The sequence below is a fragment of the Pongo pygmaeus genome, chromosome 23, assembly GCF_028885625.2.
Source record: "Pongo pygmaeus isolate AG05252 chromosome 23, NHGRI_mPonPyg2-v2.0_pri, whole genome shotgun sequence".
NCBI lineage: Eukaryota > Metazoa > Chordata > Mammalia > Primates > Hominidae > Pongo > Pongo pygmaeus.
Window position 1 is genome coordinate 47,329,277 of NC_085931.1, and position 26,704 is coordinate 47,355,980.

Below are 26,704 nucleotides of genomic sequence, written 5' to 3' on the forward strand. Positions count from 1 at the left end.
TGAGTCGCTCTGTTGCCCGGGCTGGAGTGCAGTGGCACAATCTTGGCTCACTGCAACCTCTGCCTCCTGGATTCAAGTGATTTTCCCGCCTCAGCTGGGACTACAGGTGCAAACCAGCACGCTCGGCTAATTTTTGTATTTTAGTAGAGATGGGGTTTCACCATGTTGGCCAGGATGGTCTTGAACTCCTGACCTCAAGTGATCCACCTGCCTCAGCCTCCCAAAGTGCTGGGATTACAGGCATGAGCCACTACGCCCAGCCTGAAACCATTTCTTAATGAATAAATCAATCAACTAATGAGCCAGGGCAGAAAGCAGCAAAAGTTCGAGGCCAGCCCTGCCATCACCCCAGAATGACAGCCCATCCAGCATGGATAGAAGTATGCCCCCCACAGCCTTTATAACCCCACCTCAATGCCTTCCACCAGTGCCTCTCGACCATCTTTCCAGCCACACCTCTCTTGTCCACTGCTAGAACCCTCCATTCCAGTCACCAGAGCACACTCCCCAGAGCAGCCTTTGCTTCAGCTGTCACCCAGAGACAAGCTGGAGGGCCCATCTCCCCAATTCTCCACAGACTGAGAGTCCCCAAAACCAAGTGGACATGCCATCTCCCCCAGGCAGCCTCTCCTAGTATGAATTACTCATAGTATGAATTACCCTAGTATGAATTACTCATCCTTCTCCCTCCTCCCCGACAGGCCCAGCGCAATCTGCCTTATACCAGAACCATGGCTTCATTGCCTGTGTCCTCCACTGTCTCTTAGAACTCTCTAGAGGCAGGGACTGTCTCCCCACCCCTCTTGCTCTTGCCCAGGGTGCTGCAGAGAGAGCATCAATGCTTGTTCAAAATAACTGAATTGTTCAAAATGCTTGCAAGTATTTTCTGGGAACCTGGCAGTCCAAAAGAATGACCACTCCAAGGGTGGCTGGAGGGAGAGACGGAGAGAGGGAGGGAGGAAGGAGGGAAGGAAGGAAGGAGAGGAGGAAACAATAGGTTAAGCAGCTTTTGCCCCATGTTAAGAGGCCAGGCAGACAGAACTAGGGCTGGATCTGCAGATAAGTCATCTACACTGGACCCTTGGCTTTGCTTTTAATTGGTTCAATATTTGCACAGTGACATCACACCTGCACCTTACCTACTCAATAACAAGCTTTCTCTCAGCCACCAAGGAGAAACTGCAAAGAAAAGCAAATTGTTTCAGGTATGGTGGGGAAGTCCCCTCCTAAATAGTGAGGGGCAGATGATCCCCTCTGACTCGTCCCCAGGTTGGAAGCAGCTGACAGGGGAAGGGTTTGGTTGGGTTTACCAAGCGCACCAAGCATGTCCCCCTGCAGATGGTATCTCCCCAGCTGGCTGGAGGCTTCCCACACCCCCAGGAGGGGGAACTTGAACCCTTCAGATTCCTGCAGCAAAGTTATTCCTTCCCTTAGCTTCTGCTGATAGAATGGTTTTTCTTTCCTCAAGCATGTGAGCACAGTTTGCTGAAACCCAATGCAGAAAAATACCATACTCAGAAGATGTAATTATATGGCCACCGTCTCAGTGGGAAAGTGCAGCATGAGGGCTTTCTGAGTCCACATCACGACTGCTGAGAAGTGCAACCAGAGACCAGAAACAGAAGATCACTTTTGAAGGTCGCTCAGCCTAGAACCCGTCAGGCCTTCAGCAGCTTGTTATCCTCTTGAGTGATTATTTAAATAACACAAAAAAAGCGAATGAATGAGAAGCCACTTTCCCCCAGTAGCCATCTCACCTCTAGTCCTGCGGGGCTGAGGGCTCCAAGGCAGAGATCGGGTCACCACTGCATCCCCAGTGCCCCACATATGGGAGGTGCTGAACTAAAGTCATGGGAGAGGTTCCCATCTTCCCAAAGGTCCAGACTCCAGGGACCAACTCCAGTCAAATCTGCGTCACCCATTCTTAAGTGCCTGATGTTAAGCGCAATCATCTTCTATCTTACTGTCCAAATAAGTCCACATGACTATGGTGTGGCTCATGTCTCCCCTTAGCAGGACAGACAGCAAGGGCCACCCACAATGGGCCATAGCTTCTCTGTGGCCATCCAGGGTCCTCACCCTCCGCCCCACCCTCTGCCTCACTGATAACTATATCTGCCGTACGCTAATTTTTATTTTGTTTCCAAGAGACACATCACTGGCCAGGGGTCAGCAACAATCTCCCTGCATTGATCAAGCGGTCATTGCAGTGGACTCTGATCATGGGCTTCAAAAGGAGAGGGACCTGCTCATGGTGATTATTCACTTACAGCCTTCACAGAAGACATCTGCGGATGAGCCACAGCCAGGAGGTAGAAAAGCTACCTGTGGAATGCCAGAGCCACCACTTAACTAACAGAACAAACTTTGCCAGCTTGACTTGGGCCCCAAGCCTCAGTTTCTCCACCTGTAAAATGGAGCTGATCCCAGCTACCCCCATGGACAGCTACAAGGAGCCCCAGTGGCTCTAGCTGACAGCCCCCACCCCCACCCCCACCCCCACCAGCCCCTTCTTCTGCATTGGATCGGAGTATCGTCTAACTCACAGTGCCACTGTGAGGACAAAATAAGCTCCCAGAGCTGGGCTCAGGGCAGCCCCGCACACCAGCCCCTCCCCCATGGTCTTTCCCTCCTCTCAAGACAGCCTGTGTCGCCACTGAGCTCATAATGAGTCAGTCACAGACGCTGCCCTCACACAGCCCACTTCGAGGGTTTGAAGTCACATCCTGCCTAACCCAACTCGACATGATTTATTCCACCCCAGGAATGTAGCTCATTTCCCAGAATTTTGTTAAGCCCTTTAGTAAAAGAGTCTGATCTGGCAAGGGGCTCCCTTTACAGCCCTGGCTGAACATGCAGCTCAGCTCGGGCCTGGAGGCAGGATCCACCCTAAGTCAGGGCTGCCAGAGGCACCAGGGCATCTCATCCTTGGGGCCCCAACATTTATCTTAAGCTATAATTTTTATTTTTTTTATTTTATTTTTTTTTTGAGACAGAGTCTCACTGTCGCCCAGGCTGGAGTGCAGTTGGCACAATCTTGGCTCGCTGTAGCCTCCTGAGTTGAAGCAATTCTCCTGCCTCAGCCTCCCAAGTAGCTGGCATTACAGGCATGCACCACCGTACCCAGCTAATTTTTGTATTTTTAGCAGAGACGGAGTTTCACCATGTTGGCCAGGCTAGTCTCGAACCCCTGACCTCAAGTGATTTGCCCGCCTCAGCCTTCCAAAGTGCTGGGATTACAGGCATGAGCCACCGCACCCAGCCTTTTTTTAAATTTTAATTTAAAAACTTTTTGTCATAAATACAAACATGTCTAACAAAACTGTCACAATGTGACATACACATGCTATTCACTCTGATTCTTTTCCATTCAAGTCTATTTTATTTCATTTCTAAACACACTGGTTGCTGGCCAGGCATGGTGGCTCACACCTATAATCCCAGCGTTTTGGGAGGCTGAGGAGGACAGATCACCTGAGGTCAGGAGTTCAAGACAGCCTGGCCAACATGGCAAAACCCCGTTTCTACTAAAAATACAAAAATTAGCCAGGCATGGTGGTAGGCACCTGTAATCCCAGCTATTCGGGAGGCTGAGGCAAAAGAATCACTTGAACCCGGGAGGCGGAATTTGCAGTGAGCCAAGATCCTGCCACTGCACTCCAGCCTGGGTGACAGAGCGAGACTCCATATCAAAAATAAATAAATAAATAAACAAACAAACTGGTTGCCACTCACTTCACGACCCACCAATGAATCTCACTTGAAAGTTCTTGAAAAACACCACCCTGACTTATCTACGCTAGGAAGGAGAGGCACGATCTGCCCAAGATCACATAGCCAGGCCAGCAGAAACTCAAGTACAAAGCCAAAGGGAAACTCGGTGAGGGGTGGGGGTCGGGGGGAGTGTCCCACTCCAGGCAGGTGAGACTCAGCTGTAGCAACCCCATCACCTGATACATTCATCTCATGGTGTTTACATCATCTGATCCCGCCAGCCTTGGCAAAGTGAAGGGTCACGCGGCCCCTCCCCCTAAAAAAGGAGACAGCCTCAGAGGCTCAGGGAGGCTAAGTGACTTGCCTAGGTACAGGGCTTCCCGGGAACATCCTTGCCGACGTGCAGGTGCAAGAGCACAAGAACGAAAGAGGAGCCCACCTTCCTCAGCATCCAAGGTAACAAGAGATCAAGTCTGGCATCAGAAACATCCCCCCTCCCATCTCCAGGCCCAGCTCCACACTGAAGAGATACCCAGAAGTGACGGTGTTCTAAAGGCTTAAATACAAGAAGGATCATCAGGGAGCGGAAGGCCACTGTGCTGGAGCTACAGTGATGAGCCCCAGGAAAGTGATCACCGCTGGGGTGGCACAACCTAGACTAGAACAAACCCCCATCCTGATCCTAACGGCCCCCGGGCTGCATCCGTTATGCGACACTCACACGTGTGCACACTCTACAAATGGAAAACCCAAAGCTTCTATTTGTCTAGGTCAGTGGTCAAAGACCCCTTTGAGAACTTGTGAGAGGTGGTGAACGCCTTGCATACCACATTAGGGGGCTCGCAGAGACTCTGCAGTGTGGTCTGTGGACTTTTAGGAGTCCCCTGGTCACAAGCTCAAAGGTAATGGGGCACTAGTGTGGCCTCCTTTTCTACCAAGGCAACATGAACAAAGACTTGAGGGGGGATCTCTTCCTTCGTCACCCTCCGGAGGGTTAAGCAGGATCTCACTGAGGAAGCAAAGCTGTGGACAGAATAACCCAACAGTGAGAATCCACGTGGCACGGGAGGGAGGCCGATTCTCCTGCGATGCTCTGGGGTGCCCTGGACTCCAGGAACAAGAAGCCCAAAACTGAAGGGTGAACGGTCTCTCCTCCCAACATTTCCATCCCTTGGTCTGGTTCTCAACTGAGCCAGCACACAGCCAGCCCTGGGCATATAGAAGGCATGGCAGGCAGCGCCAAGCTTTCCAGAGAAGCATCCCAGAGCCTCCTGCATTCCCTGGGGGGAAATGATCAAATACAACTGAGGACGAAATCCACTTATTTTGCACTTTACAGGAAAATTAACTTACCATTCCTAGACTGGGTTGCGGCAGCACCCTTGTCTGAAAGGCTGGCCAACCCCAGTGTCCTTGAGCAGGCAGCCTGGCCGGCAGGATGACCTTACCACGTCCTTCCCCAGAAACGTGACTACCGCTTACTTTACCACCCACCAAGCAGCGCTCCTTGGCCCAGGCCACAGTCTGGTTTGAAAGTTGCCAAAGCTGTGGCTGCACATGAAAGAAGGAAGCAGCAGCGGCCCCTGCTCTAGAGAGCTGCCAGATTTGGGCCAATGCCATCCTGCCCTGGACAGAGGCCCAGGCCCCCTCCGCCCCTCCCCACTCCAAGATGGGTGCATACAGACTTACACACACACAGATATGCATGCACACAGACACGTGCAAAGATCTGTGCACACAGAGGTGCAGAGACATGCACACAGAGACCTGTGCACACAGACATGCACATATACAAACACACACACACAGATGCCTGCATACAGGCACCCCAGAGGATGCTGGGATATGGCCAAATGTGATACTCCAGAGTCAGGCCAACCTGGAGGTAAGCGCTGGATTCTCCTCACTGGCTCAGGAAATCCGGCAAATTATTTAAATATCCTGAACCTCCCTTTCTTCATCTGTACAATGGGAATGAAAAGGCCCACCTCCCAGGACCCTGTTGGTAATTAAATAACGGCCGCTTGCGCTTTATTCTGAGTGCTTTTCACCAGGAATCTCACTTTACCACACAGCATTCTTGTGAGGTAGGTTCTACTGGTATCCCGTTTTGCAGATGGGGAAACTGAAGTCCAGAAGGCTTACATGCTGAAGGGCACAAAGGAAGTAGCTGCTGGTATCTGTACCCTGCAGGTCTCACTTGGGGCTCCGGGTCTTCCATGCCTAACCACTCTGCTCCACTGCCTCTAGGGGTGCAATGAGACAGCGAATACACACAGAGCATCCAGCAAGGCTCCACATAGGACCTGGTCAACAGCATTTGCTCTGTGATCAGGAAGGGGAAGCGCAGAGGTGGACCCGCAAGCTTTCCAGTAGCCCAGGGCCAAAGCACCAGTATCTGCCCTCCTGGCTGCTACCAATCCCCTCCAGCAGACTCACTTTTAACCCAATTTCTCTAAGATAACAGTGCTGGGAGGTGGAGGAGTGTTATCTCCCCACCCTTACCCCTCCCAGCTGTCTAGATCGCCCTAAACAACCAGGAATTTAATGAGCCTGGAGTTGTCTCTGACTCCCAACCACAACCAATTTGGAATGCCCCAGGTCCCGCAGCACAACAAAGGCGGCTCTGCAAAGCCCCGGAAGAGCCTGCGAAGCCTGCCCCGTCCGCAATAGAGCATCACATTCTTCAGATTCTTGTGTAAAAGCCTGAAGTAAGGCAAGGGGGTGGGGGTGGGGGGCTCTAATTTCAACCTAAGGGTCATTAAAGCCTGTGACCTGTATTAAAAGGGAAGAGATCCACCCCTCTGCAGCCCCTCTGTACCATGCTGGTCCTCCAAGGTGTATGATACCACACAGGTCTGCACACCTGGGCCTCACAACCAGGAAGCGCCCTCAGCCTAGTGTCCCCTCTTTGAGGACATCAAGGCTCCAGGACACACAGCTAGTCAATGGCAGGAGGGATTCTGCCAGACTGACCTTCAACGTCGTACTGGTGACCACTATCTATTTCTTTCTGTCTAACATAGGTTTAAAGTTCTAGCCAGAGAGTCCACAGACCTAACCCCAGGTAGAGTTCAGGGGAGACGTCGAGGTGCTGATGGAGACTCGTGAATTCCACAGTGCTCAGCAGCAAGTAATTAATCTCATGATGAGGCATTTTTCATGAGCACTTGGCATTATATACCCACCTCCCCCTCGCCCTGGCAAAGGCAGGAAACAGTGGGCGGCAGGCCGGCTCTGGGCAGAAGGCGGGCTGAGAACAGCATGCTGGTGGGCTAGGAAGGTACGAGGGGGTGGTATCCATTCTTCAGAGGGAAGACAGCGAAAGCCCAGGTTCCCCACAAGGACCAGGCTAACCAGACCTCACACCAGCCTGCCAGCCTTCACCTGCTGTCTACCCGACAGGTCTCTTAGGATGGAACAGGGAGGGCTGTAATTTACAGCTGGTGAAATAAAGCCAACTAGGTAATGCAACCCAGCAACCACCACTGTGTGGCTATGCATGGAAGTCTACAAAAACCCAATTTCACAAACTATTGTCCATATAATGGTTGAAGTGGGATGAGAAGGCAGGAGAGGCGATACAAGTAGATATGGAAAATAACTGGCCTGAAAATGAGGAGCTGGGAGAGGATTTTAGATCATTCACTTGCTACCTGGGGCTAGTCACGTAGGTTCTCTTGGAGTCTCAACATTCCCAGCTACAAAATAGGAACACTAATACTGCCACCTTCATGGGATTGAGAGACTTTTGTTGCAATAACCTGAAAGTGACTTTAACCTTTGTAACGTGATATAAAAAATAGACTGAAATTTTTGAACAGATAAAAATATATCACCTGGCACTATGCTGGATAAATTGTGGACAGATAAAACATATAAACGGTAAAGCTAAACTTTATTAGCATCAAAACCCTCTGTGGCATTTATTTTCCTCATTCCACAGATAAGGAAAACTGAGGCACACAGAAAGATTGTATGACTCACTCAAGGTCAAAGGGCCTGCAGGTGGGAGAACCAAGATTAGGGCAGATGGTCTGAGTCCAGAGCGCCTGCCTATTTACCTAAGCACCAGATACACGCCCATCATGCTGGCGAAGCTCAGAAGCCAAAGAAATAAAGCCATCTACCCAGGGCACATCAGGGTCTGTGCCACCCGCATTCTGGTACGAATATCCTCACCTGTTTCTCAAGCATGTATCAAGCGCTCACCATGGGCAAGGCACCATGCAAGGGTCCTGGCGGCAAGGCCTCTAAAAGGGGAAGCGAGACCAGCACATAAGCCAGCACAGAGAATTGCTAAGACATGAAGCGCTGGGAACAGTGGCATAAGCGAAGCATTCGGCAACGCACGCTCGAACCGCAGCCATCCAACACTCGGGCCAGTAACTGGGAGTTTAGGTTATAGTCCTGCACCAGCTTTCTACAACAGTTCCTCCTTACCGGTGTCAAAAGTGCTTATGACTTAACAGAGGGGAAGAGCCACCTCCAAGAACAATTGGCTCACGGGCACTGGGCAGAAGGCAGGGCAGCCTGGGAGCTGGGAGCAGCCAGGGCAGCCCCCACCCGGTTCTCAAGTGTTTTGATCAGAAGTAGGAGCCGGGAGCAGAGAGCAAAGTGGGACAAAAGGAAAAAGCGCTGGTGAACCAGGGGTGGGGAGTAGGGGGCGGGAAGCAGGGCAGGAGGGGGGCATTGATACTTATCGGGAGTCCATCATGAACTAGACACTGCTGAGAACATTTCATACTTTAGCTACCCAGAGAACACTAACAGATAGTTCTATGAACCAGAGTTTACAGATGCAGAAACTAGAGCTCAAAGCAATTAAACAACCGGTAGAGCACCGTCCTGGAGGGCTCCTCCCCCAGATCTGAAGGCATCCACAGAATGTCCCTGGATCAGAGAACCCTCTGCTGACACAAACACACTCCCCTACTCCCTTCTTCCCTGTTATGGATTGAATTGTATCCCTCCCAAAAATATCCATTATGTTGGAGCCCTAACTCCCAGTACCGCAGAATGTGACTGTGGTATTTGAGGACAAGGCCTTGGAAGAGGTAATTAAGTTAAAATGAGGTCCTTCGGGTAGGCCCTAATCCCATGGCTGGTGTCCTTATAAGACGAGGAAGAGACACCAGGCATGTGCGTGCACAGAGGGAAGACGATGTGAGGACACAGTGGGGGGATGGCCATCTACAAGCCAAGGAGAGAGGGCTCAAAGGAAACCAGGCCTGTCCACACCTTGATCTTGCATTTCCAGCCTCCAGAACTGAGGGGATAAATGTCTGCTGCTTAACCACACAGTCTGGTACTTCATCATAGCAGCCTGAGCAATTTTTTTTTATTTGTATTTTTATTTTGAGAAAGAGTTTCACTCTTGTTGCCCAGGCTGGAGTGCAATGGCGCCATCTCGGCTCACTGCAACCTCTGCCTCCCAGGTTCATGAGATCCTTCCTGCCTCAGCCTCCCAAGTAGCTGGGATTACAGGTGCCCACCACCACGCCTGGCTAATTTTTGTATTTTTAGTAGAGACGGTTTTACCATGTTGGCCAGGCTGGTCTCAAACTCCTGACCTCAGGTGATCCGCCCGCTTCGGCCTCCCAAAGTGCTGGGATTACAGGCGTGAGCCACCACACCCGGCTGCCTGAGCAATTTATTACTTTTCAACGTACCCCCTCACCTGACCTGGGCTCTCTACAGCTCTTACTGTCTTGACCTACCTAGTAAGCGTGTTTATTGTCTGTTTCCGCCACTACAGAGGAAACTGCAGGGACTTCAGTTGCTTTATTCAACGATGCATCCCCAGAACCTAGAACAGTCTCTAGCAATTGATATGTATTTTTTAATGAACAAATAAATTGAATGAAAATGAAATGTAAACCCAGCAGCTGCTTCTGAAGTCACCCACTCCCTGCCCCACACCACACTTCCTGCTGCTTTCTCTATTCCTTGTATCCACCTCTCCTTCCTCCAATATAACAGCTACTAAATAATTTTAAATAGTATAAATTCAGACTGCGTGCAGTGGCTCACGTCTGTAATCCCAGCACTTTGGGAGGTCAAGGCAGAAGGATCATTTGAACCCAGGTGTTCAAGACCAGCCTGGATAACATAGCAAGACCCCACTCTACCAAAAAGTTTTCAAATCAGCCAGGTGTGATGGTGTGCTCCTGTAGTCCCAGCTACTTGGGAGGCTGAGGTGGGAGGATCACTTGAGCCCAGGAGGTTGAGGCTGCAATAAGCTATGATTGCGCCACTGCACTCCAGCCTGGGCAAAAGAAAGAGTGAGACCCTGTCTCTTAAAAAATAAAAAGTTGACAGGTAATAAAAAAAAAACTTAGGTTAAGGTTTAGGTTGTGTTTTTGCTGAGTTTGTATTTAATCATGGGAGGGTATTAAGGACTGTGACAGAGCTGTCCCAGTGAAACCTCAAACCCGAGAGGCCTGGTGCCGATCCAGGTCCCAAGAGCAGGCTGGAGGGAGGACACAAGGAGCTCAGCAAATCTGCAACACACAAGGGCAGCGGCGGCCACCATGACCACCTGGGCTCCCAGCCCTGTTCGTGCCCTCAGTGGGGTGGGGAGCAACAAGAGTTTGGAACCTTTCCCATAAGCAAACAACTTCTCTCCTGCTGTCTAGGAAGACAGCAGAATTCAGGTCAGCTGGACTTGAGTGGGGAGCCGGGGTTGGGGAACAGGTGCCTTGGAGGCCGAAAGAGGTGGCCACAACACCTAGCAGAGGAAGCCTTTCTCAGGAATGAAAGGAAATACCGGAGCAAAGGCAGCTCTTGCATTCCAATTTCTAGCCCCTTGACCACCCATCTTCTCCCCTTAGGCCCACCCCCAAATATTCTCTTTCTACAAACATCTGTCTGCTCAAAAGTAGCCACTAGGATTCTGAAACTTCCTCTTTACAACAAAACTAAACTGTTGCAACTTGTTGCTACCATTCTCACACCATCCTGGAAAAGGCAGGGGCCTCAGCAGAGCCCAAGTCGCCTGCCAATGGCCTTCCGACTTTGGAAGACCACTCCACCCCACTATCCTCCCCCTGCCCCTGCCCTCAGCTGCCCCTGCTCCACTGCCACCCTCAGTAGAGTCTCTCTCAGTAGGTCCGGGGGCTATTTCCCAAGCCTCCCTGTTGTCATGGTCCCTTGGAGACTTTTTCTCTCCCTCACTTCGTTCCAGTGGGTTTTCTAGCCAGGGGCCTTGAAAGTGACACACTCCACAGAGGTGGGGTGAACAGGTTGAAGAGCTTCCTCCAAAAGCCCAGAAAGATCTCCCAGCTCCCTTGATCCTAAGCCTTCTCACCACTAATGACAAAGTGGTTTTACCTGTTTTCCATCGGCTGGAATCGACTGGAATTGGGAATCACAACCACACTAGAGTGAAGTGGCATGTTCCTAGGTCTACACTGCGAGCCCCTCCAGGACAGGGCCTGGGACCTCTCGTTCATCTGCATCCTGACCAGCGGGCTGTTTCTGGCCTAGATCTAGAATAGATGTACTGGATACGTTTGCTGAATGAATTTCCAAGACTCAATAAAACTCATGGAACTTTCTGGCAACATGAAAAATGGTCCCTCTCCTCAGTGGACATAAGAGGGTCATTAAAATATGAATTCTGGCGACCAGTGCAACATAGGAACTTTGCATTATTGTACTAAGTAACTCAGAACACACACAGTCTCCATTCTGCTTACAATTTTGTAAAATACGTGTGTATATGGACAGGAAACCCAGAAAAATGCAAAACGGTGGATAAGGTGCGGGCAAATCTGCTTCTTGCCAGCTTTGTTGCAATAATGCTCGTGCAATAAACACCACACACCCCTCTTATTTTTTTTTTTTTTACTTTAAAAACAGAAGAACTGGCTGGGCACGGTGGCTCACACCTGTAATTCTAGCACTTTGGGAGGCCGAGGCAAGTGGATCACCTGAAATCAGGAGTTCAAGACCAGCCCAGCCAGCATGGCAAAATCCCATCTCTACTAAAAATACAAAAATTAGCCAGGTGTGGTAGCTCAAGCCTGTAATCCCAGCACTTCGGGAGGCCAAGGTGGCCGGATCACCCAAGGTCAGGAATTTTTGAGACCAGCCTGGCCAACATGACAAAACCCCATCTCTACTAAAAATACAAAAATTAGCTGGGCATGGTGGCACGCGCCTGTAATCCCGGCTACTCGAGAGGCTGAGGCAGGAGGATTGGTTGAACCTGGGAGGCGGAGGTTGCAGTGAGCCAAGATTGTGCCAGTACACTCCAGCCTGGGCGACAGAGTGAGACTCTGTTTCAAAAAATAATAATAAATAAAAACAGAAGAACTGATTCTAATAACAATTATGTCTCTCTCAATATTCCATGAAAAATCTCATCCCAAGTCCTTTGGCTAGAAAAACATGCTGGCCACACAACCAGAGGGCGCAGGCAGCGTTCCCAGCATCCACCCCCAAGGTTAGTGACCTGGGAGTGGAATCCTGCACTCCCACATTTCCTGGGAAATGGGGCAAGGAAGCATGCCTTCACGGGCCGTCTTGGCCTGTGGAGAGGCTGGGTCTTGGCCTAAGGAGGAGAAGAAACGTTTCACCAGCCCCAGGTGACTCACAGGGCCTTCACCAACCTGAATCACCCCTGAACAAAGCTCTGCCTGAGTCTGGGCAACTGAACGAGGTCCCACCCCTGCTCCCTGGACTTGCCACACCATGTCTCTACTTTACAATCTCAAAGGCTGCCTCCTCCAGGAAGCCTTCTCAGACTCCCCCATGCCTTCTCCCTGGGTTTCCAGCATCGGTATCTGGTGGGAGACCATCAGCTCCCAGAAACAAGGGCCTATGTTTCTTTTCCCTCCATATTCCTGGCACCCAGCCAGTGCCTGGTACCTAGAATCAGTTCCAGGGAGTCACTACTGAATGACTATGAATCTGATGGGTGGACAGATGAAGGACGAAAGGAACCCAACGGTTTCAAGTTGGCTGATGTCAAGAGCTCACTAGGCAACATGATAGCAGGTCGTCTGGCTAGCTGGTTCCCCAGAGGGCACTACTCAGACAGGCACAGCAGTGCCTGGATTCACGCTGGGGCCAGGGTCTTTCCACCTGCTCTCCCTTAGGATTAACCACATTCATTTGAAAAATGGCCAGTGGGGTTAAAGGTGAAGTCAGTAGCCAAGGCATCACTACTGACCTGGCAACCCTGCTGTGGGTTGCCAACTGCTGTATGGGAGATCCCATTCTGCCGCAGCCCAACGTTCTCTCTGCCCGTTGAACGAATGCTCAGCCACTGGCGAGGGTGGAGGCCTCAAGGACCAGCCCAACCACTCACCGCCAAGTGAGGAAACACAAGTCCAGGAGTGCAGGGCATCTCCAAGGCCACAGAGAGTCAGGAGCTGGAGCACCCAAGTTTGAATCCCTGCACAGTCTCCCCATCTGCAAAATGGGGATAAGTTCCTACCTTATGGAAACAAGGGAAGAATTAAATGAGATAATCCATGTAAAAGCCCTAACATGGCCAGGTGTAGGTGCGGTGGTGCCTCACACCTATAATCCCAGCACATTGAGAGGCCAAGGTGGGAGGATCACCTGAGGCCAGAAGCTTGAGACCAACCTGGACAACACAGTGAGACCCCATTTCCATTTTTTTAAATGTAAGTTAAAAATTTTTAAATAAAAGATAATAATTTTAAAAAAGCATCAGCATGGTACCTAGTACACACAAGTGCTCAATAATTTCTTTTTTTTTTTTTTTTTGAGATGGAGTTTTGCTCCTGTTGCCCAGGCTAGAGTGCAATGATGAAATCTCAGCTCACTGCAACCTCCGCCTCCCAGGTTCAAGCAATTCTCCTGCCTCAGCCACTCCAGTAGCAGGGATTACTGGCATGCACCACCACACCCGGCTAATTTTGTATTTTTAGTAGAGACGGGGTTTCACCATGTTGGCCAGGCTGGTCTCGAACTCCTGACCTCAGGTGATCCACCCACCTCAGCCTCCCAAAATGCTGGGATTACAGGCGTGAGCCACCGCGTCTGGCCAATAAAGTTTAATAATTATAATTAATAGCTAGGCTGTGATGTGACCCAGACAGCAGCTCTTCCTCCTTTCCATACCCACCTTCCCATCCTCCCTCCTAGGACTGCCTGGAGGTTATAGGCAATCCTAGCCTCCAGGAACCTAGCTCAAGATGCTCAGATGTCTTCAGTGACTCAGGGTAGCACGGGCTTGCCTCAGTATCCCAACTCCCTGTTGGAGGATAAGGCTGCTTGGTGACAGGGACAGGCTGTCAGCCCTCCATCGCTGCTGAGCCCCACCAAGCCAGCACAGTGCAGACCACATAGCTGGAGCTTAGGGAGTCTCTGCAGACTGACTTGGCAAAGGGCAACTCCCTTATACCCAATACTTGGTTCTTAAATATAAAAAATAAAAACTTGAAAATGCCCCCCTACCACCACCTTTCTCCTCCCAGGGATTCCCCGATCAGTGTTCTGTAAAATGAAGAGGTCACTAACAGGCATTCAAAAGCTTTTGGCTATCTAGGCCTCCCTGTCACAGGCTTAGAACTGAAGACACTGGCTGGGCGCAGTGGCTCATGCCTGTAATCCCAGCACTTTGGGAGGCTGAGGCAGGTGGATCACCTGAGGTCTAGAGTTTGAGACCAGCCTAGCCAGCATGGTGAAACCCCGTCTCTACTAAAAATACAAAAATTAGCTGGGTGTGGTGGTGCACGCCTGTAATCCCAGCTACGTGGGAGGATGAGGCAGGTGAATCGCTTGAACCCAGGAGGTGGAGGTTGCAGTGAGCCAAGATCGTGCCACCGCACTCTAGCCTAGGCGACAAAGCGAGACCCTACCTCAAAAAAAAAAAAAGTGAAGACACCAATGAGACCTGAACCCCATTTGTGCAATAAGGACTAGGAGCTGACTCTAACTGTCCCAAACACGGAGTTACAGCCTAGGGACAGAAATGAAAGAAGACCCCGCCTTTGACCTCCTCATCCGCACAGGACAGCGAGTTCTCAAATCTCCCTGATTCTGGCCCAGTTAGATTAAGTCACCCAAACTGTCCCAAATGCCTCGTTCTTTATGTTTATCAGACAGGAAGCTGCCTTCTCTAGCTCAGTGACTTAATGTGAAACACAGGAAACGCAGTGGCTTTTGAACATAGACAACTCTAAATAAAGGTGCCTCTATCGCTTTGTAACAGCCTTTCTAAAAAAAATACTTAAACCAGCTCAGATCAGTGTAACAAGATGAACTGAACTGTAAGGAAAAAGGATGCGAAAGTTGCAGGCATCAGAAACCCCAGCATCAATGCTGGGGACGAGTTCCAGAAGGTTCCTCAGTCATCTTGATCACTGCACCTTGTTATCGAGGGACAGGCTTGTTGGATAAATACAAAATCTCTAAAACTTGAACCTGTGCGGGCGCGGTGGCTCACACCTGTAATCTCAGCACTTTGGGAGGCCAAGGCGGGCGGATCATGAGGTCAGGAGATGGAGACCATCCTGGCTAACACGGTGAAACCCCGTCTCTACCAAAAATACAAAAAAATTAGCCAGGCATGGTGGCGGGCACCTTGTAGTCTCAGCTACTCGGGAGGCTGAGGCAGGAGAATGGCGTGAACCCGAGAGGCAGAGCTTGCAGTGAACCGAGATGGTGCCACTGCAGTCCAGCCTGGACAACAGAGCAAGACTCCATCTCAAAAAAAAAAAAAAAAAAAAAACTTGAACATGTATTTCCTACCACCTGAGGAGAGATGATGTTGTTGTTACTATGAAGAAAAGGAGAAGCTGGGCAAGGTGGCTCACACCTGTAATCCTAGCACTTTGGGAGGCCAAGGCAGGTAGATTGCTTGAGCTCAGGAGTTTGAGACGAGCCTGGGCAACATGGCAAAACCCCGTCTCTATTAAAAAAAAAAAAAAAAAAAAAAATTAGCTAGGCCTGGTGGTGCACGCCTGTGGTCCCAACTGCTTAGGAGGCTGAGGTGGGAGGAATGCTTGAGACGGAGGCCGAGGCTGTAGTGAGTTGTTATCGTGCCACCACATTCCAGCGTAGGCAACAGAGCAAGACACCGTCTCATAAAAAAAGGAGAGAGATGAAGGGGAGGAAGAGGAGGACCAGACCACTTCACATCCATTTATAATGCTAAGAAAGAGGCTTCTCCACGGTGCAGATGGGAAAACTAAGGCAAGCAGCAGGAGAAAAGGCGGGGGGTCTGCTCCTAGCTCTGCCTGATCCCAAAACTTTGTTTTCTTCCTTCTCCCGTGCCTTTTGTGTTGAAAATACAACAAATTATCACCCAAGACATTAAGTGACCTAAAGTTACTAGAAATCAGGGCTGGCTGCGGACAGCGGGCAGCGGTGTGGCTTTCTGAATGGCCCACCCTGCTGCCTGGCACCACCCCATGTGAAATATTGATTTTTCGAGCTGTGGGAACTTTCAGCCCAAGTGGCCACGTCCAGCTGGAAGAAGTTCAGAGAAACCCAAAACACTTCCCACCCCATTCCTTAACCCTAGTGCCCCCCCGCCAAAAAACAACAAAAAAGACGAAGGGAGTAGAAGAATAGACTCTTAAGGAAAGATTAAAGGAGCTAAGTATGTGTTGCTTGGCTAAACAGGGCATAAACATCAAAAAAAAAGAGAGAGTCACCATTTAGAAAACACGTTTAAATGAAGCCTCCTGATTTGGAAAGGCACTGGGAATGAGCAAAACCAGGGGCCAAGGTTTTCTACCGACTCACAGAATGAGGTTGAGCAAATCCCTTTTTCTCTAATTAGGAAAAAAAAAAAAAAGAAATGTTATTTTAATTATTCCCAACATCTCTTCCAGCCAGGCATTCTATAATTCTAAATCCAGTAGGGAGGGTTTTCATTGTTGTTGCTGATTTTTCTTTTAAGCAGGGGATCATTTCAAATTAGAGTTAAAATGCAAGAAGAAAGGCTCTTCTTTCTAAGGTCCACGTCCTTTTGGTGAGTGGCAGCCAACTCAAAGAGATTAGCTTCGAGCTCCCCCAACACATTAAAAATTGTACAGAGAGGCCGGGCGCGGTGGCTCACGCCTGTAATCCCAGCACTTTGGGAGGCCGAGGTGGGCAGATCATGAGGTCAGGAGATGGAGACCATCCTGGCTAACACGGTGAAACCCCGTCTCTACTAAAAATACAAAAAAAATTAGCCAGGCGTGGTGGCGGGAGCCTGTAGTCCCAGCTACTTGGGAGGCTGAGGCAGGAGAATGGCGTGAACCCGGGAGGTGGAGCGTGCAGTGAGTCGAGATCGCGCCACTGCACTCCAGCCTGGGTGACAGAGCAAGACTCCGTCTCAGAAAAATAAAAAATTGTACAGAGAGACATCATCTTGGCCCAAGAAGGCAAGAGAGGGACCTCTCTGAGAAGCCCCTTTTCTCCTCTGGGACATACCATAAGAATGATAAGGGCCTCTGAGAGGTACCAAGGAAGTGACTCGAGGGTGGGGGAGATCAGCTACCTGTAACCCCACTACAGGCCTCAGCCCAACCTGCATGGCAGGAAGCCACACCCTTCCGGAAGGCCCTGCAAGGCTCCTCCCAGGCTCCTTCCAGCCACAGCAGGAGGGTCCCGGGCTAGAGACGCAGACAGCCACTGAGGGGCTCCCAGCTGCTCCAGCGCTTGGCAGAAGGCCAGCTAAGGGCCTTCTCTGGGGACACCTGCCCGGGTGCTGAATCATCTCAGGCTCGAGAAGCTAATCGTAGGAATGGGAACCTGAGTAATTCCAACAGAAGCCTAGGTTACTTTTTAAAGAGACATGCATCAGACAGAGTGGGCAGTTCCCCTCCTGCCTCCCAAATATTTGGTGCCATCTAAGCACAAGGGACAGGGAGCTGGGTACAGACACAGGCCGCCCGCCCAGGCAGTGGCGGTCCCATTTTAGAGCCAGTCTCATAGTGTGTACTCATGGGTGACTCACGCCATTCCCCCAGGAGGCCCGGAGGCTGCCTTGCAGGACCTCAGGACCCTGATGGGGTCTTCCAGACCTCACTCAGGAAAGGAGTCAACCGGGCACAACAGCAGCGCTGGCAGCTCCTCCCAGGGCCCACACCATCCAAGGCGAAAGACAGCCATCCTTGAGAAGGGGGTTAGGGCCCTCCGATTCAAAACACCCCTCTGATCACATCTTCTCAAGAATTTGGGCTTTTCCAGTGTTGTTATACATAAAAACCACAGGCCAGATGTCTCAGGGGAAACTGGGGACAGAGTGGGAAGGGGCATAATAGTGGATGCAACGACCCCAAGTTAAAAAAGAAGGCCAGGTGGCCGGGTGCGGTGGCTCACGCCTGTAATCCCACCACTTCGGGAGGCCGAACCGGGTGGATCACCTGAGGTCAGGAGTTCGAGACCAGCCTGGCCAACATGGTGTAAACCCTGCCTCTACTAAAAATACAAAAATTAGCCAGGCGTGGTGACAGGTGCCTGTAATCCCAGCTACTCGGGAGGCTGAGGCAGGAGAATCGCTTGAACCTGGGAGGCGGAGGTTGCAGTAAGCCAAGATCACGCCACTGCACTCCAGCCTGGGCAACAGAGTGAGACTCTGTCTTCAAAAAAAAAAAAGAAAAAAAAAGAAAGCCAGGTATGTGAGGGCCTGGGTTGGGCTTCAGGCTGGGGTGGGCTCCCCAGGACAGGATAGCTTATGATTTGGAGCCAAGTGAATTATGGAAACCTTGCAAGACGGTATCCCAAAACGCTTTCCAGACACACATGCAGGCTTTCTCTTCTCATACAGCAAAGAAAAATCAATCATCTACCATTTCCCAGAATATGAGGAAATAGATCAGAAGGCACTTCTGTTTAAGGGGTTACTCTAGTGATATGACGTCATGGGAAGAAAACAGGACCCAAAGGTTTCAAGCACAAAGACCCCTCCCTCCTTCCTTGTACAAGGTAGGCATTCAATATGCAATATGGAACCTAAAGCAATGCACTTTAAAGTTGAGACCTACAGATTGGCCAGCTGGACCCCTTATTTTTATAGTTAAGAAAAATAAGAAGGCTGGGCGCCGTGGCTCACGCCTGGAATCCCAGCACTTTGGGAGGCTGAGGCGGGCGGATCACGAGGTCAGGAGATCGAGACCATCCTGGCTAACACAGTGAAACCCTGTCTCTACTAAAAATACAAAAAAAAAATTAGCCGGGCGCGGTGGCAGTCGCCTGTAGTCCCAGCTATTCGGGAGGCTGAGGCAGGAAAATGGCGTGAACCCAGGAGGCGGAGCTTGCAGTGAGCCGACATCGCACCACTGCACTCCAGCCTGAACGACAGAGCCAGACTCTGTCTCAAAAAAAAAAAAGAAATAGCTGAATTTTTTATTCTTTAGGGACAATATGGCCGGGCACACTGGCTCATGCCTGTAATCCCAGCACTTTGGGACGAAGAAGTGGGTGGATCACTTGAAGTCAGGAGTGTGGGACCAACCTGGGCAACATGGTGAAACCCTGTCTCTACTAAAAATACAAAAAAATTAGCTGGGCATAGTGGCACACACTTGTAATCCCAGCTACTCAGGAGGCTGAGGCAGGAGAATCACATGAACCCAGGAGATGGAGGTTGCAGTGAGCCAAGATCGATCATGCCACTACAGCCTGGGCAACAGAGCGAGAGTCCATCTCAAAAAAACAAAAAAGTATTGAGTGAAATGTACTGCTCACTCCCTGCTCCTGTTGCCTAGACCCTAGGCAACCACCATTACCAGGGTCTCAGTATCTTTCCAGAAATACTGCATGCACAGAGCGGAGTTTACATACCATGTTTTACACAAAACGAAGCACCATTTACACTACTTTGCGTCTGGTGTTTTTCACTTACAACATAGCTTGGAGAGCACACCCTATCAGTACATATGGATTGACCTCATTTTTCAAAGGGATTCAAGGACTTCCACTGTACGGCTGTACCATGATTTAGTTGACCTTTTTAATAGCACAACTTGTTTCCTGTCATTTTCTATGTCAATGCCGCAATGCAGATTCTCAGACATTTCCTTCAGCACATCTGAGTTTATCTGTGAGATAAATTCCTAGAATACAGTCAGAAGGAGTATGCTTTGACAGATACTGCCAAACAACTTTCTTTTGTTGTTGTTGTTGTTTAATGTAATAGAGACAGACTCTCTCTATGTTGCCCAGGCTGATCTCGAACTCCTGGGCTCAAGCAATCCTCCCCCCTCGGCCTCCCAAAGTGCTGGGATTACAGATGTGAGCCACCATGCCCAGCCCCAAACGACTTTCTAAAAAGAGGGTTGTACAATATACGCTCCCATCAATAAGGTAACCAGAGTGCTGGCCAGGCGCGGTGGCTCACGCCTGTAATCCTAGCACTCTGGGAGGCCAAGGTGGGCGGATCGCCTGAGGTCAGCAGTTCGAGACCAGCCTGGCCAACATGGTGAAACCCCGTCTCTATTAAAAATGCAAAAATTAGCCAGGCGTGGTGGCAGGCACCTGTAATCCCAGCCACTTGAGAAGCTGAGGCAGAAGAATCACTTGAACCCAGGAGGCGGAGGTTGCAGTGAGCCGAGATCGCACCAGTACGCTCCAGCCTGGGCAACAGAGCGAGACTCCATCTCAAAAAACAAAAAATAGAGTGCCTAGGAAATTAAAATTACTTGATTTTGCTGGGCGTGGTGGCTCATGCCTATAATCCCAGCACTTTGGGAGGCCAAGGCGGGTGGATCGCCTGAGGTCAGAAGTTCGAGACCAGCCTGGCCAACATGGTGAAACCCCCATCTCTACTAAAAATGCAAAAACTAGCCAGGTGTGGTGGTGTGCCCCTGTAATCCTGGCTACTCGGGAGGCTGAGGTGGGAAAATTGCTTGAACCCAGGAGGCAGAGGCTGCAGTGAGCCAAGATCATGCCACTGTACTCCAGCCTGGGCAACAGAGTGAGACCCCATCTCAAATAAATAAATAAATAAATAAATACATAAATAAATAAAATTACTTAATTTTTCAGTTTTTCAGGCACTCCCATACATAACTTGTGGGCACATAAACTGGTATGATGTCTTTGTAGGGAGATACGGCACCTCCTCGGAAATCAAACCTGGCACATAAACTGGTATGATGTCTTTGTAGGGAGATACGGCACCTCCTCGGAAATCAAACCTGGCCAGGCGCAGTATTTCACACCTGTAACCCCAGCACTCTGAGAGGCTGAGGCAGGAGGGTTGCTTGAGCCCAGGGATTTGAGACTAGCCTAGGCAATGCAGCAAGATCCCATCCCTACAAAAAAACACAAAAATTAGCCAGGTGTAGCAGTGTGCACTTGTAATCCTGGCTACTCAGGAGGCTGAGGCAGAGAATTGCTTGAGCCCAGGAATTTGAGGCTGCAGTGAGCTATGATCATGCTACTGCACTACAGCCTGGGCAACAGAGCAAGACCCTGCTTCAAAACAAAATCAAAAAACAAAAAGGATATCAAACCTCCCCTCACCCAGAGGCAGAGTTGGAAGTAAGGTCTCCAGTCACCCAAGTCCAGTGCTCTTCCTGTATCACCCTTTGGCTATCTCCCAGACCACAGGAAACCATGTGTTTGAACTAAAACCACAGTCTGCACACCTTCTGTCCCAGCCGGGGCCCTGTGAAGAGGTTACTCAGCACAAGTTCATCACCAAGTGCATCCAAAAGCATCAGCAGATGGGCCTCATAGCCACTTGCCTATTCACCACTTTGTGGAGTCACAGTCCACAACCACAATACACGCACACCTTGTTGTGCACAGAGGCAGAAAGAACACCGAGCTAGAAGCCAGGAAAACAATCTGTCCCCCAGCCTCATCCCTGCCCCCTCAACCTGATAACCTAGGGAGTTAAGACTGATCATTTATATTAAAAAAACAAACAAAAAAAAAACGGTGGGGGGCCGGGTGCGGTGGCTCATGCCTGTAATCCTAACACTTTGGGAGGCCGAGGCAGGTAGATCACCTGAGGTCAGGAGCTCGAGACCAGCCTGGCCAACGTGGTGAAACCCTGTCTCTACTAAAAATACAAAAAAATTAGCCAGGCATGGTGGCGGGCACCTGTAATCCCAGCTATTCGGGAGGTTGAGGCATGAGAATCGCTTGAACCCAGGAGGCGGAGGTTGCAGTGAGCCAAGATCGTGCCACTGCACTCCAGCCTGGGTGATAGAGTGAGACCCTGTCTCAAAAAAAAAAAAAGTTGGGGAGGGGGTGCTGGGCATAGTGGCTCACGCCTGTAATCCTAGCACTCTGGGAGGCCAAGGCAGGTGGATCACTTGAGGTCAGAAGTTCCAGACCAGCCTGGTCAACATGGCAAAATCCCATCTCTACTAAAAATACAAAAATTAGCCAAGTATGGTGGCAGGCACCTGTAATCCCAGCTACTCGGGAGACTGAGGCAGAAGAATCGCTTAAACCTTGGGGGCAGAGGTTGCAGTGAGCTGAGATTGTGTCACTGCACTCTAGCCTGGGCAAGAGTAAGACTCGTCTCGAAGAAAAAAAAAAAAAAAACCATATACAAGTCGGGCGCACAGTGGCTCACACCTGTAATCCCAGCACTGTGGGAGACCGAGATGGGCAGATCACCTGAGGTCAGGAGTTTGAGACCAGCCTGGCCAACATGGTGAAACCTCATCTCAACTACAAATACAAAAACTAGTGGGGTGTGGTGGTGGGCACCTGTAATCCCAGCTACTCGGGAGGCTGAGGCAGGAGAGTTGCTTGAACCCAGGAGGAAGAGGTTGCAGTGAGCCGAGGTCACGCCATTGCACTCTAGCCTGGGCGACAGAGCAAGACTCTGTCTCAAAAAAAAAAATAAATAAATATATATATATATATATATATATATATATATATATATACAGCCACTACATATTAGGCCATGTACATACCTTATTTCTTTCAGTTCATGCATCTAACCCCACAGAGTAGGATCTTGATTCCCATATTACACATGAGCACATCCAGGCTGTGAGGCTATGTGACTTGCCTAAGGTCACAAAGCTAATGAGTGGCAGGGTCAGGATTTGAACTCGGCCTGTTTCCAAAGCTCACGTTCTTTCCACTACCCCAGTCTTCCCAGCTCTAAGAGTGGGATTCAGTAAGCCACAGGAGCAGCACCGCCAGGGCTCCATTCTTTTGTCAGCAGAGGACTCCAGCCCAGGGTCTCAGCACACCAAGGGTTAAGGCTGAGAGGCAGTGACTCTCTGGGGCTGCACAAAGGGAAATGCACTTCCTGCCCCAGCAGGCAGAGATGCTGTTTTATGCTCAGTAAATTAGGACGTTTGTTTAATTAAGACGACACACAGATTTTGTTATTCTAAATATTTTTGGAACATGATGCTTGGGAGGAAGCTGTCAAGGCACGGGTTTTTTTTTTTTTTCTCTCTCTCTTTTTCCTTTGCTTTGGGTTTCTCTTTCTCCCCCTCCAAGAGAAGGGTAGGGCCAGGCTCGGAGGAAAACAACAGCCAACCCCTCCTCTCCTTTTGAAATAAAGATGTCAAGCTGGTAAGAGCTGTCTTAAGTACTTTATTGAAGAATTAGCTAGAAGAGGAAGTAAAGGAAGAACAGCCAGCCTGGTTTCTAGCAATACCCTACCAGGCTATACAACAATGCTGTATTTTTTGAGTGTGTTTTTCTTCTTTTAAAGAGCTAACAGATCCTTGTTTTGTTTTTTTCTGGAGCAAGAGCGGGCAAAAGGCAGGCTGTGATTAACATGCGTCCTTCATCCTACAAGAGAGAAGTTGTCCCATCTCCAACCCCTTAGGTTAAAAAGTTTAAAAATAAAAGCAAGAAAGCCAGGGCCCTGATCTTCTCTCTCCTCTACCCTCCTGAACCTTTCAGATGAACAGCTTCACAGAATGCTGCCCTTCTCTCCGGGGCTGGAGAGCTCCCCAAACAGAGCTTGCCAATGCCGGCTCTCCAGACACCTGGATCTGCCCACCTGCGCTGCCAGGGTTTGCTGAGTGTGAAGACTGAAGTTCTTCGGTGTCACCCCACAGTCATCTAGGGCGCAGTGGCTCTCAAATTACACTGAGAAATCTCTCCATGTTTTTAATTACCCCCCAATTACTCACTAAGTGGCTCCTCACTTTACAACACTGCATGCTTGCCTCAGTTTGCCAAACCTGCAATGTGCTTCTGCCTTGCAGCAGCCTCCTCCTTGCCCCAGAGAAGTGGCCCCTCTCAGCCTTGAAATTCCTCGAGTCCTTTGTCTATGGCATACTTGGGACACACATCACAGGCTGCCTTTGTATTTCACTCGTTCTGCCACTTTCCCCTTGAGGACTGTAAACTCCCCAAGGGCAGAGGCAGGGCCCCGGGGATTTCACAGGGCAGTCTGGTTCCCTTCTCCCAATCCCCATGACTCACAGTACCTTTCCGGGGTCCCTGTCATCTCCACCTCACGTTAGACTCATCTACAGATTTGTCTCAGTTCTCCCCTAAGTGCCCATGGGCACGGGCTAGGTCTTACTCAACCTCCCACCCCCCACCACCTGGCTGAGTCCCTGGCACAGGGAGGGCAGTTAAATATTTGCTCAATTACACATCTGTGTCCCCTTCCCCCCACACATAGCAGCCTTGTATATAAACTGACTATTATTAATTGAGTGATTGTCTCAGAAGGCCTCCCTCCTTACCAAAAAGGGACTCCTAAGCCATCAGGTAAGCCAAACACTGGCCCAGACAGCGGAGTTAGAATGGCCACAGTGCTGCGCTGCATGGAGAAGGAGCTAAGGCTCTCTTCCCTTTCCACAGTTACTCAACAGTCACTTTGAAATCCTGTTAAACCCAGAAAAAGGCGCAGTGAACCGAGAAGTGGCTGGGCCTCTCAACTGCCCGGTGGAGACAGCCGCCTGCCTCTACAACCTGGGGCTTCCCAAGGAGTCTTCTCTCCACACCGGCTGGGTGGGGCCGTGCGCTCACCCTGCCCCCTACCTCAGGACAGCCGGCAAGCTAGTGCTGGGGGTGCTGAGTCTCAGTTTGAAACAGCGGGGCTTCCCTGGAGGATGAGGGTGCCGCAGTCCTGTCTCCTGTGCGTGGCCCCAGAACAGGATGGGGAGGACCCCAGCACAGAGAAGCGGGTGCGGGGAGTGGAGAATAGAAAACTCCGATCTGGCTCAAACAGGAAAGATGCAATCGCCCAGGCCTGGTCGTAACGGCAGAGCTAGCTGCCCCCGCACCCCGCCCGGACGGGATGGCCCCTGGGCGCGGTGGAATCAGGTGCACGCCTGGGCGGCCCCGACGGCTGCTGCATTCCGGGCCTCCCTCCCCCGGGGAACAGAAGTCGGAGGACGAGGGCTGGAGCAGGGACTGGGGGTGGCCCTTCCTGACTCGCGCCTGGGTCCCCGCCGGGTCCCCCTTGTCCGGGCAGCCGCCGCACCTCCCCCGGGCCCTCCCCGACCAGTCCGACGGCAGCGGACGAATGAGGAAGTCGGCCGCGGAGGCGGAAACCGGGCCGGGTGCAAGGTCTGCAGCGGGACGGTCCGACTCTGACTCAGGAGGACGCCCTGACAGCTGCCAAACGGTGCCCGCTGCCCGTTACCTCCGTGCCTCTGACGCCAGGAACTTCCACGGGAGCGGCTGCCCCGGGCTCCCAACCCGTGAGGCTGCGTCCCAGGGGCCGCGGCTCCCGGAAGGGGTTAAAAAGTTTGCCCGAGTCGGGCCTGGGCGAGGCGAGGGCGGGGCGCGTGCCCCAGCGGCTAGGGGAGGTCGGCTCCAGTGCCCAGTCCCGGGACCGCGCCGGGGGACACGGGGGGCGCCGGGGAGCGCCGGTCCCGAGGCCGCCCCTGCACCCCGAGGCCTCGCTGCCGCCGGCGCCCTCCCCGAGCGCCCGCGCGGGGGTCCCGGTCCCCCTGGGAAGGATGCGGTGCCGGGCCCTGAGCCGCCGGCGTTCGCGCCCGCCCGCGCGGGTGGCGGGCCGCACTGAGCCCAAGAACCACAAGTCGGCCTGGCGGCAGCGCGTCTCGCCCCCGCCCGCCCGCCAGCCGCCGCCTGCCCGGGGCGGGACCGCGGTGGGGCTCGCTCACCTGAACCTGGATCTGCCCCGGGAACAGGCGCTGCTTCTCCCGAGAGGACTTTCTCGAGCGCTCGGGCGGCGGCTGGGTGGGGCGAGCGCACGAGGCGGGAGCTGCAGCAGGTCAGCCTTGCTCAGCCTTCCGTGCCCTGCCCAGGAACCGCGGTGATCTGCGCGCCTCACCGCACCCAGCTCGGCTCCTCGCCGCCTTCCCGCCCCGCCCTCGGAGCCGCAGGCCCATTCCCAGCCGGGAGCCGGCTCCGGGGCGGAGTCTGGGGGCACAGTCCCGCCCCGCTTCCTGCTTCACCCACTGCAGACCGCGCCTGGCCTTGATGGGCAGACATGTTGGCCTGTGGAAAGTGGGGGGTGGGCGGAGCCTCTGCGGCCAGATGGGTGGGGATTCATCCTCCTCTTTCGCCCCCACCTCCACCCGCTCCACCTTCCCCCGCGCTTCCTAGGCGGGAGCCCCGCCCTCTAGGGCGGGTGCAACGGACAGCCAGGTTCTAGGACAAGGATTGACACAGGGGGAATCCAATCAGGAGGCGGTGACTCGGGGCGCGGAGGGCTCCGGGCCGGGGTTTTGGTGCCTTGCCTGGGTCAGGGCGAGGTCCGGCGGGAGCCGACTGGGAAGGTCTGGAACTCTGACACCCCGCCCCGCGAGCTGTGCTCTCAGTCTCATGTCATCCCGCCAGAAGGACAGATATTAAGTACCATATATGGGAAAAATGCTATTTTACATAATTATGATCCCTGTGGGGGCGGGCATGGACTCAGCCCTGGATTCCATTGTGGGCGTCTTGAGTTCGATTCCTAACCCTGCCTCTTTAGAGTCCGCACGTTGCTGCCTTTCAGCCTCCAAACCTTTGCTCTGACCGTTCTCTCTGCCTGGAATACCCTTCCGAGCCTGTCTTCACTTCCATGTCATTAACTCGCATACATCCTTTCAGGTACTTGTTACAAATTGCACTTTTTTTTTGTTACTGTCCACTACAAGAGAATAAAAAATGT

General features: G+C 51.6%; 1 protein-coding gene across 1 annotated transcript in view; it reads right to left on the minus strand.

The window, feature by feature from the left end:
• The window catches only part of MYH9 (myosin heavy chain 9), a 105,900-nt gene extending 79,899 nt beyond the window's left edge, over positions 1 to 26,001 (minus strand). Inside the window, exon 1 of the mRNA XM_054469417.2 lies at positions 25,710 to 26,001. The gene's annotated coding sequence lies outside the window, so the exon portion shown is untranslated. The remainder of the gene's footprint in view (positions 1 to 25,709) is intronic.
• Between the last annotated feature and the right edge of the window lie 703 nt (positions 26,002 to 26,704).